Raw genomic sequence first — 12023 nt, 5'->3', positions numbered from 1 at the left:
GGATTTAAACTGAATAAACAGAAAACGAAAGTGTTGGAAAAAAATTTAACAATGGAAGAAAAAGAGAGATTTCAGAGTGAAACTGGTTTGGAAATAATGAAAAAAAGTGAAATACCTAGGGGTGAATTTAACATCTAAGAATGTGAACTTATTTAAAGACAATTATGAAAAATGTTGGACAGAAGTTAAGAAAGATCTAGAAATATGGTCTAGGCTGAGACTTTCCTTGTTAGGCCGAATTGCTGTTATCAAGATGAACGTATTGCCTAGAATGTTATTCTTATTTCAGACCTTACAGATTCTAGACAAGACGGACTGCTTCAAGAGGTGGCAGAAAGATATATCTAAATTTGTCTGGCAGGGCAAAAAGCCCAGAATAAAATTTAAGATTTTAACTGACGCAAAAGATAGAGGGGGTTTTGCCCTGCCGGACTTAAGACTCTATTATGAATCAGCGGCTTTTTGCTGGTTGAAACACTGGCTACTCCTTGAAGACACAGACATTTTGGACTTAGGAGGGTATGATAATAACTTTGGTTGGCATGCATATCTATGGTATGACAAGGTAAAGGTGCATAAAGGCTTTAAAAACCATATTATTAGGAAAGCTTTGTATAATGTTTGGATTCGATACAAAGATTTGTTGGAAAGTAAAATCCCTAGGTGGTTGTCACCAATGGAAGCCAAGGCGGTGAAAAAATTAAACATGGAACCTAACTGGCCAAAATATTGTGAAATCCTAGAACAAGATGGTGAAAAGTTTAAACTCCAGAGTCATGAGAAGCTAAAGTTTAAAGTTCGAGATTGGTTGCATTACTATCAGATAAATGAGACATTTAAGCAGGACAGGAAATTAGGATTTCAGAAGGAGAGGTCAAAGTTAGAAACAGAACTGCTAGAACCCAATACTAAGAATTTATCTAGAATGTATAACTTGCTATTGAAATGGAATACACAGGAGGAAACGGTTAAATCAGCTATGATTAAATGGGCACAGGATATCGGTCATGACATTATGTTTGCTGACTGGGAACAGTTATGGACCACCGGTATTAAGTTTACGGCATGTAGTGCCTTAAAAGAGAACATAATGAAAATGATCTATAGGTGGTACATGACCCCAGTCAAGCTTGCAAAAATCTACCATTTGCCCAATAATAAATGTTGGAAATGTAATGAGTCTGAAGGTACTTTCTATCACCTTTGGTGGACCTGCCCAAAGATCAAAGCCTTTTGGGAAATGATCTATAATGAAATTAAAAAAGTCCTTAAGTGGACATTTATAAAGAAACTGGAGGCTTTTCTCTTGGGCATGGTTGGCCGGTTGGTGCCAAGGAAAGATAGGACTTTTTTTATGTATGCGACCACAGCAGCAAGGATCCTGTTGGCAAAGTATTGGAAGATGCAAGAACTACCTACTCTGGAAGAATGGCAGACAAAGGTGATTGACTTTATGGGACTGACAAAGATGACCGGCAGAATCCGCGACCAGGGGAAAGAGACAGTGGAAGAGGACTGGAAGAAATTTAAAATATATCTTAAAAATTGTTGTAAAATTGAGGACTGACAAGATGTCTAGGGGTAAGAAATAGAGAATTACAGCTGTAAACATTAACATTAAGGAAATTTAAAGAAAACTACTAGAGAAATTGACTGAAGGGTTGCTAAAGAGTTGTAAAACAAGGATGCAGTGAAAGGGAGGTATGGGGAAGTCATGTTTTTAAATGTTTTTATATGTTTTTGTTTTGTGTTTTGTTTGTCTTTTTGTTAAAAAACCAATAAAAATTATTATTAAAAAATATGTAACCTGAAGCGTATGTAACCTGAGGTACCACTGTAGGCTTGAGCATAAATACTAGTATTTCCATTTGAGTTCTGGTTTCTCGCATTGATTATTGCTTCCTGTTTTAAGGCTTGCTTATTGCCATCTGCCTGCTGAGCATAAGAGAGACTGGAGAGTAACTGGAAAAACAGCCTTCTCAGCTTGGCACTGCTTCAAGAAAAGCAGTTGGAACTTCTCTAGCATCCAGTGCTCAGCTGGGGGTGGAGTGTGCAAGATCTAGGTGGCTCCCTGATCCTTTGCAGCTTTGGAAATGTTCAGGGAAGCACTTCGCAATCTTCTAGCTGCTCTGATAGTCACTGTTTGACGGAAACAGCACCAAACCTTTCAAACAGCAGCAGCATCTGTAGGAGAGCAATCAGAGGCTCTCTAAAGCCCAGTGCTCACCTAGGGAAAATGTGGGCAGTGCCCTTGGCTGTGGCTTTGGAAATAATGGAGAACATCTTAAAATCCACCTAGCTTCTCTGAAGCATACAACCTTGCGATGCACCAAATCTTTTGGCTCCGTAGCAGCAGAGCTGGGTGGTTTTTTGCTGAGCAGGATGGGAAATTCTCCTGGCATCCCCATGGCTTCTCTGTAACTGGTTTCTGAGCTGGGATAAATGCAAGCTATTTAGACTATTGCAGATAGTGCAGGGGTTGAGGGAGAAGCCAGTGTCTTTCTGAAGCTCATTGCTGAGCTCAGGAAGGCTTCAGCCCAGCCGTGCCTTTGGGAACAATCATGGGGCAAGCTCCTAGGATCTGCTAGGATCTCAGTGCTCAGCGGAGAGTCATACAAGCCATTTGGATCTACAGCAGCTATACCCGAGCTATAACTATCTCTCTGGCTGGCGGTCACCTTGGGAAGTGTTGGGTCCGCACTCAGCTGCAAATTTGCAGAGGCTAAGAATGACTACTGGGGTCATACCCTTCTCTTCTCCAAAGCTCTGTGCTAGGCTGGGATGAAAAAGCTTTCAAGCTAAGCATTGGGCTTCAGAGAAGGGCACCATCCAACTCATGGGCTGGTAGGAAGACTGGAGGAGAACTGGGGTATCCAGCCTCCTTGAAATCAAATACTCAGATAGGAGACCTGTGTGTCTCCTGGCTTCAGTAAAGGCAGAGATTGCAGATAGGGCACCTGAACTACAGCCTGCAACAGTACTGGCAGGTACGCAAGATCGGAGCTCAGTAGTAACTTTCAGTAAATCTCTAAGGTAGCAACCAGCTTCTTTCCTTCACCACAGTTAATAGAAGCCCAGCCTTCAGCTGGAATATGTGCCACCCTTTCCATTCAGCCCAGTGGAGAGCACTAGGTGCTCCCTACACCTCTCCCCCAAAGCACTGCTTTTGGATAGACCTTAAGCTAACTTTGCAAAAGCTGGGAAAGTGCAGAGAGGTTTTCCACACCTCCAGTCCCACCATACAGCTGGGATAGTCTCATGCAACTCAGGTTGCTGCAGGTTAAAAAACCCTGTTCTTCCTGGTTCTTGCCAGTGAGACTCAGGAGTGAGAGCCCAGAATTTATTAGTTTGCGCAAACTAACTGATTCAGCGAGAAATTTCCCAAAATCTGAACACTGGGTGTTGTCCAGTAAGACTTTATAGGATTTACATGCAAAGATTACATACAGAGCCCCCAAACATCTGCAGAGGATAGCTGGCAAAAACCCACTGGATATCACTTTCCCCACCGGCACCTCTACGTGCCAACCCTTGGTAGCCCCTTTGTTGCTTACTAAAAATGCTTGCATAGACAAAGTTCTGAAGCCTACATGCCTACTAAGAGGGAGCTGTAGCCTTAATTTAGCTAACATAGCTGGTTCACTCCCAAATGCTGCCCTTATCCTATCTTTTGGTGTCTCCAGCAACGAAGCAGCAAATCCGGCTGTTTGTGTCTCTTAAGGGCAAATGGGAGCTTTTGTGAGCCAAGGGGTTTTAACATAACCCCAGTGTCTCATTATAGGGGCTCTTTTACAAAGACCCCCCAAATTCCCCCCAATGCCTCAAGGTGAACTCCACCTGAGACTCCCCCAGCTCAGAAACCTATTGCTTTGCACAGAGATCAATTCAGGGTGTTTGAGGAATATAGGAAACAGCCCTATACTGAGTCAGACCACTTAGTCCATCTAGCTCAGTATTGCGTACACTGACTTGGCAAAGGCTTTCAGCCCATAAGTGTATTCAGTCCTATCTGGGGATTCTCTCAATTAAGTCTGGGATGCTTATCTGAGAGATATGAATGGCATCCGGTCAGGAAGGCCAAGAGGAGCAGCTGGTCATGTCTCAGTCTCCCCAAAGCTTGGCACACTCAGCCAAGAGACACACAAGCCTTCAGAACAACCCTGAAAAGGTTGTGGGACATCTGAGCTCTCTAACCCCAGAGATTTAATGGCCTGGAAAAGGCCTGGAAACGATGCCCTATGAGGAATGGCTAAGGGATCTGGAAATGTTTAGCCTGAAGAAGAGGAGGTTAAGGGGTGATATGATAGCCATGTTCAAATATATAAAAGGATGTCACATAGAGGAGGGAGAAAGGTTGTTTTCTACTGCTCCAGAGAAGCGGACACGGAGCAATGGATCCAAACTACAAGAAATAAGATTCCACCTAAACATTAGGAAGAACTTCCTGACAGTAAGAGCTGTTTGACAGTGGAATTTGCTGCCAAGGAGTGTGGTGGAGTCTCCTTCTTTGGAGGTCTTTAAGCAGAGGCTTGACAACCATATGTCAGGAGTGCTCTGATGGTGTTTCCTGCTTGGCAGGGGGTTGGACTCGATGGCCCTTGTGGTCTCTTCCAACTCTATGATTCTATGATTCAAATGCTTAGCTAGGAGGTGAGCAAGCATCACAGCCAAGTCCCTTCTTTGGGGAGGTTTCTGCTGGTCCTCTGGGGCCAAAGACAGCAGAGGGAACTGTGCTCTGTTTTTCCAAGCATGTGGCTGCTAAGTGAGCAAGATACTACTCACCGAAATAAACTGCAGTAGTACAGCATAAAAAGTGTTTTAAAATCCCTTCGTACATTGAATGGGAGAGTTTGGGGATGAAGAAAGTGTGCCTCCTGGCACACATCTCCAGACCTTTGTTTTATCCACACAATGTAAAGAAATATTGTCTATGTGTATTAGTTTGAAGGAAAATATATTCTGAGATCCCTGTGACTGTCAAAGCTCAAGGACATGTATTATTACTATGCTGTGAGTCTGTTTAGAAGTAAATACATGGGGACAGACTTTGAGAGAAGAGAGAATGTATATGGGGCAGGACTTTTTTTCATCTGGAATTCAGTTCTGGCACCTCTCAGGTGGGTGCCATTGCCATTCTAAGAGAACAAGTTCTGGCACCTCTTTTTCTAAAATAAAAATAGCACTGATTAGGGGTATTAGGTAAGCTCATTCTGATTGCTCTGGGCAATAGCAGACTTGGATTGGCTGCAGGTTATAAAGTGAGGAGTTAATTTTCGCAGTTGAGCTAGAGGGAAATGAGTTGAAAAGAGAGATGTGAGGAAAAGACCAGAGGAAAGCTGAGGCCTGAATATTAATACTTATCTGGTGCAGATCAGCAGAAGAGAGCCAGGGGCTGAGTTTGTTTCAGAGGCTGCACTATGCCAAGCTCTTACTAGATGAAGATTACAAAGCAACTGCATCTGCCTGCTGTGATTAGGAAGGGAGTCCAATGCCAATTTTAAATGTGTGTGTTTTTACAACTGCAGAATGAGTGTAATAGTGCTGATTCTGTAGGTCAGGCGGGCACATGTGGAGTAAGGCAATCTTGTGAGTAAATAAACCCAAGGACTGTGGACATAGATGGCTGGGGTGGAGGTTTAGGGAATGTCAGCAACAGCATCACTTGAGTCTTTATTCTGTTGAGGCATGGGCAGAGTGCAGTCAGCACACCAGCGAAGTGTGCAATTAAACCCAGGACATTGTTTGCAGAAAAAAATACGCCAGACAGTTCAGTAAGGTCAGCAATAGTGTATTTTACTGACAGCTAAAAGAACAACTATGTACAAGTATAAAGTGATCCTGGCTCTGTCTGCCTCTCGGAACAGAGCAACTAAAGTCTTTCCAGGAAAAACACTTTCCGCCAGAGATCCAATACAGGAACCTTACCTTCCAGCAAGTCACACTACTTGTTACAAACACAAGGCTAGTTATACTCTCTCATGGGCTGAGTCCTTTGCGGCACAGGTTCCTTGAACTCATGACCTCAAGCTGTAGATGCAAGCATTTACACTTAATCAGCCATGACTTGGCTTTTCATCTGCAGGCATAAATTTACGAACTCCAACACTCCAACATAAAGCACCTTTAAGACCCCAGTGTAAGCATCAGTCTTCCCTGATGAACACAACATCTCCTTTCATAAGCCAACAACCTTGGCTAAAAGCTCATCCTGTAAAGAGTGAGGGTTCCCATCTCATGCCTAAATCCCCACTACCAGCTACTAGGAAGTTCTCAAACATTCCAAGTGAATAGGTGGCATTGGAAAATTGAAGAAGCACAAATACTTAAGCATGGTGAGGCTGAGGAAACTGGCTTTCCCATTGCACATGCACAATCCAGGGTGTTTTAGCCCACTAGAGACTTTACCTGTGTGTAGCTGGAAGGGTTTTCAAGAGGGTGATGGGTAGAATCAGAGGAGTACTTTGTCTACAAATCTTATCATTCTTTCTTTGAGCTTGAAGGGGGTCATAATTCTCTAAATAAAAAACATTCTGTGAATGTTCTTAGTCCTTGTAATGCTCTTTGGAGTGGGGGCGGTTGCTATTTCAGTCCTTTTTTCATTTTTTGTTTGTTTATCACCTGGGTGAGATTTCTCTTTATAGCTGGGAGTGTCAACATGGTCTGTGGACACTTCAATCTCACTGCCCTCCTGGATAGTCCGCTAGAAAGAAAATAGAAAGATTATATACTCTTAATACACATTAAGAGTAGCCAGTGTGGTGCCCTTCAGATGTTGTTAGGCCCCAGTTCTCATCATTCCCAGCCGACATGCCCAGTGGTGGGATTCGTAATCTGGCAATATCTGACAGGTACCACATTCTTTGCCTTGTCCTACATGCCCAAAGTCATGAGAAACGCTTTGACAATCCTGTAAGGCACACCAAGCTTCCCCTACTCCCTGCCCCATATTCCATATTAACAATGAAGACCAAGAAGCAGTTGAGCAGTTGAGAACTAAAAACAGAAATAAGGTGATATCTCAGGACCCTGAAACATGCCTCTTGTGGTCAGAAAAACAGCATCAGAATAACTCATCTCAGCAATAGCACACATACGTTAATGTTTCTTTCTCTACAAAACAATAGTTCATTGCCTTTCAGATAACCAATCTCAGCTGAAGATTTTACATCTTCCAAAAACACTCTATCCTTTTGTTTTTCTCCTCCCCCACAGATTCTCCAGTTGCCCCCACCGTTTTCCCACTTATTCCGTCTTCTGAGTACATTACAAATGATGGAAATATCACCGTTGGGTGTTTGGCCAAGGGTTTCCCTGACCCAGTCACTTTCTCCTGGAGCAATGCCACTGGCGAGACCTTCGAGATTAAGAAATTTCCTTCAATCTGGTCCTTCAATGGGGCTTTCACCGTAAGCTCCCAAGCGGTTATTTCTGCTAATGCTTGGAGCAATTTCAACCCCTTCTATTGCACGGCTGCTCACAAAGCAACAACCAGGACAGCACAAGTGGTTCGTCAGCGTAAGTGAATTTATTTGTCTTTTCTTTCTTTCTTTCTTTCTTTCTTTCTTTCTTTCTTTCTTTCTTTCAAAAAACAACATTACCCAGCAGCCAACAGCAACACAAACCAGAAGATTAGCATCAAGTATGTATCTTGCATCCAATTAACTATCTAGTTCCTAAAGTGTTATACATCATTTTATCTTCTTGACACAATGAACAGTTATGTAAGTCCCGTTCAGAACTAAGACATTCCTGCATTGGATGTTTATTTATTTATTTCTAGGAGAGAAAGGAGAGGAGAGAATCTTGCCCTTGATTTAAGATGAGAAATAGTGTTTCTTTCCTCTTCCCCTTGTCCCATGTCTAGAAAGCATGGGTCCGAGCAATTTTCCTTTTCCCAGACAAAAACTGCTCTTCACTGCTGAATTGGAGCAAATGTCAAACCAACAAAAACCTGACTGATGTTTCCTCCTATTCAGCAACAAAGACTATGCATATGATTACCCTGTAGCTTGGGAAATGAACTCTTTACCTTCTCTGTTTTTACTCTTAAATTTGTTCTGAGGCTGCGCCCTGCCTCTGCAGGCTGAACCCAACTCACATTTGGTTTGCCTCAAATGAAGCCTTGCTCCAGTTGATTTAATGTGAACATGCTTCTCTAGAGTAGGCCAGGCACGCGTAATCTGCTAGAAGACAATCTCGTGAATTTGGTCTGCAGATCTCTCCACATAGGAATACCTCCAGTTGTATATCTTACCCTTGGGTTGCTGGATTCATCTGCGATGAAACAGTTACTTTGCACTGTCTTCCTTCCTTCTCAAGCACTGAACCCGGCCGCTCCACCTAACATTATCATCAGCGCACCACGCCTAATGGATTTTGTGGGGTCGCCCTTAAATGCCACCATCACCTGCAATGCTATTAATCTGCACACTGAGAAAACCACGCTCCAGTGGCTGAGGGATGAAGCAGTTCTTGAATCGGATGGCCCCACTACCATTTCAACCTCAAAATGCAGTCACAGCCTGAGGAGTGAGCTAACAGTCACCAAGAGAGACTGGGACAACGGCAATAAGTTTTCCTGCAACGTGTTCAACGAGAAATTCAATGGGATAAGGAACATCAGCAAACCCCTTATTTGTGGCAGTAAGTTGAAAATTTCATCCAGAAACTGGTTTGCCGTTCCAACGCAACAGAGGCAGATATAATCTTGTCCTCAGGAAGAAGCACTCGAGATATATATATATAGATAGATAGATAGATAGATAGATAGATAGATAGATAGATATAGATATAGATATATATATAGATATAATATTTATTAAGATTTTTGGTAATAATACAATAAAAATAAGAAGAAAAAAATAACAAAAATACAAAAACATAAATAAAAATGATGAAGAACACACAGATTTTCCATTGCTTATTTTCCTTAAGCTTGTTTCCCGGACCTCCTCATACCTCCCTTTTTTGTATTCCAGTTCAAATTGTTAGTTCAGCAAATCCTTGCCATTGAGTTTTTACCTGTTTCTAACCCTTTTTTTCATATTCTCTTACAGCATTACAGCTGGAAACCACTTAATTTCTATCCAACATCATTCTAACATTCATTGATATTTTCGCATTCCAGAAATATTTGTTGATTAACACAGCAGAGATTCTAGTTTATTCGCTAAAACTCATCTAGGATTTCATCAGAATCTATACATGTCTACAGGCTAAACCAGAGGTGGACTTGCTCTAGAATACTGAATTATCAGTATCCTTCAGCATATTCTAGGATACTGCTGGAGTAGATCCAACCTTGGTTTTAGTGTTACATGAGATATTATGGTAGTCATTGCCCCCATTTTTTTCTACTGAGCCAATACTGACATTATTTTTATAGACAAAAAGCAAACAAAGTCTCCTTGTATTTTGTTTTTAATATTTCCCCTAATGAAGGCTTTTTGTATTTGGGTTTATACAAAGCACAGTGTAGAAACACTAGATCTGGCAGATCAGTGGATCACTAAGGAAACACACTTGTGCAGCAGCTGGCAAGGACTCCCATCTACAAGACCTTCTCCAATCTATATGGTGCACACAAAAGATGGGGAAATTCTCAATTTTAGTTGACCATAAAAATAGAACTCTTGTGTACATTGGATGTTTGAATCAGATATATGTTGGGGATTAAGGGCAAACAGGTTTTGAGGTGCCAATATAAGTTGGTCTGCTGTGGAATTGAACGTTCTTCTTACTTCTTTTTAGATCTTCCTGTCCCTGTCAAGGTTGAGACCATTCAGCCTTCCTATGCTGATATTTTCCAAACCAAGACGGCCATTCTGACCTGCAGAATTTCAAACATACCTAAGGATCAAGATCTTAAGGAGCTGAAAGTCACTTGGACACGAGCAGATGATGACACACCCCTAGAGACTATCCTTAAACCTTCCCAAGAACAAGAAAGCAGTGGTCTGCTGTTCAAGGATGCAGTAGCTACGGTACATGCAGATAAGTGGAACAAAGGGGAAACTTTCAACTGCAAAATTATTCACCCAGCTTTATTTCCCTCGATGGAAGTCAGATCCCTGCGCAAGCCTCAAGGTAGGTGTCTATTTTACATCATCCTACAAAAATGGCTAACAACCTTCAATGTCACTTTTTTTAAGGACTTTGGCTTTACCAGACTTCAGAAGGCTCAGAATAATTTTGTTCTGCCCCAACAATCATTAAGTATAGATTTTTCCCAACCTGGTGTCCTCCAGCTATTCTGGACTAAAATTTCTAATGGATATGAATATTTGGTTACATATATCGCCTATTTTTTAAATATATGTTTATTTTTAGCATTCTTTTTTTTCCTTTTCTCTTTTTCTTTCTTGTATTTTGTTATCTTTATTTGTTATTTGTTTATATTGCATATATGTTTATCAGCATATGAATAAACTGAAAAATTATTAAAAAATAAAAATAAAATTTCTATCACCTTTGACTATTGGTCATGCAAACTAGGGCAGATATCTTTCATAGTCCAAAATATCAGGAGAGTAGCATTTTGGGAATCTCAGATTTGATAACTGAGTCTAAGGCTTTGGCAGACCTAAAGATGTCTCCATTTCAATTGCTTTAATTCCAGGTAGTACTTGTTTATCACACTTATTATTTTAATAGTTCCTCTTATTTCTCTGGGTGCCTAATGAGATAAACCAAACTGAGTTACAATGGTGCGACTGAGATCAACCAGTGTGAACCTTAAGAAATTCAAATGTGAGTTTCCAACTTCCAAAGCAAAAATATTTCACTACTTAATTTCTGTTTGCAAATTTCAGGTCACACTAATCTGCAGCATCGAAACTGTATTCATGGCCTTCAGTTTAGGGACAAGCTGTGCCCACGAAGGCAAAGACAACCCACCAGCCATGTATTGTGTGGCATTTCATGTGTCTTTTTCAGACAGGCAACCGAAACAGAACAACAATTTAGCCTCTAGTAGGCTATAAAAATCCTTGGTATTGTCCATGTGGCTTAATGGGTCATAAATGATACAAGACTGCTCTTAGAGTATATGAAGCTCCCATTCTAAGCCCACCTCAGCAATGAAGAGATGATGTGTCTGCATTGGCTTAGTGGGAATGTGAACCATAGTTGCTCTGTTTCTCTTATGCTCTTCCACTCTTTTTACGTACATGCACACACTGAGCAGTGGACATGTCATCCCAGTCTTTAATAAAAATCCAGATTTAGAAAGCCATTGCATCTGATCATCTTTGCTCAATGTCCAGGTCACCTGATATAAGACTTTTACCATTCATCTTATGTCTTCATCTGACTCTCTCAAACCATACGAATGAGGTCATGGTTAAGAAAGGAAGGAAACGAGATACTTTTAAAACATTGCATTTGATATTCTCTTCATCCCCCCTCCTTTAACCTTCCAGATGGCAACCCCTCTGCTCCACATATCTACATCCTTCCTCCTCCTCCGGATCAGCTGGCTCTGCAGGAAACAGCCACCGTCTGTTTCTCCCCTCCTGACTTCTTTGTCAAATGGCTGCGGAATGATGAGCCCGTGGATGCTTCCAAATACTTCACCAGCACAGCCACCCAGGAGTCCAAGGCACCCAAGCGGTATTATGCCTATAGCATGCTGAACGTCAACACAGAAGAGTGGAATTCTGCAAATACTTACACTTGCATGGTGGGGCATGAGATGTTGCCCCTCCAGACATCTCCGAAGACCATAGACAAGAATACGGGTAAACCAACCATTGTCAACGTCTCCCTCGTGCTCTCCGACACCGCCAGCACTTGCCAATAGCCGTTCTTGTCAAATCTCCTGCACATCTTTCTCAGCTTCCTAATTCTGCCAGCATCTGCTTTCCCTTCTTGTGTCTCCATTTGTTTACTTATTAGCCTTTTTGTGGAGGAAAAGAGGGGTGATGTACCCTGAATGTTGTAGAATTAACTGGCCTCATCTCTTTGAAGTAAAACAATAGTTCTAGGATACTGCTGGAGTAGATCCAACCTTGGTTTTAGTGTTA

The 12023-nt window shown here is 41.7% G+C and overlaps 1 gene segment (V, D, J or C); it reads left to right on the top strand.

Moving 5' to 3' along the window:
* LOC310828869 (Ig mu chain C region-like) overlaps positions 1 to 11980 on the top strand; it is an 89906-nt gene extending 77926 nt beyond the window's left edge. The window contains exons 6-7 of the C gene segment in view: positions 9751 to 10086; positions 11421 to 11980.
* Positions 11981 to 12023: the final 43 nt, after the last annotated feature.

The sequence above is a fragment of the Podarcis gaigeae genome, assembly GCF_964106915.1.
Source record: "Podarcis gaigeae genome assembly, chromosome: 13".
NCBI classification, from domain to species: Eukaryota; Metazoa; Chordata; class Lepidosauria; order Squamata; family Lacertidae; genus Podarcis; species Podarcis gaigeae.
This window is presented reverse-complemented; position numbering and strand designations above follow the sequence as displayed.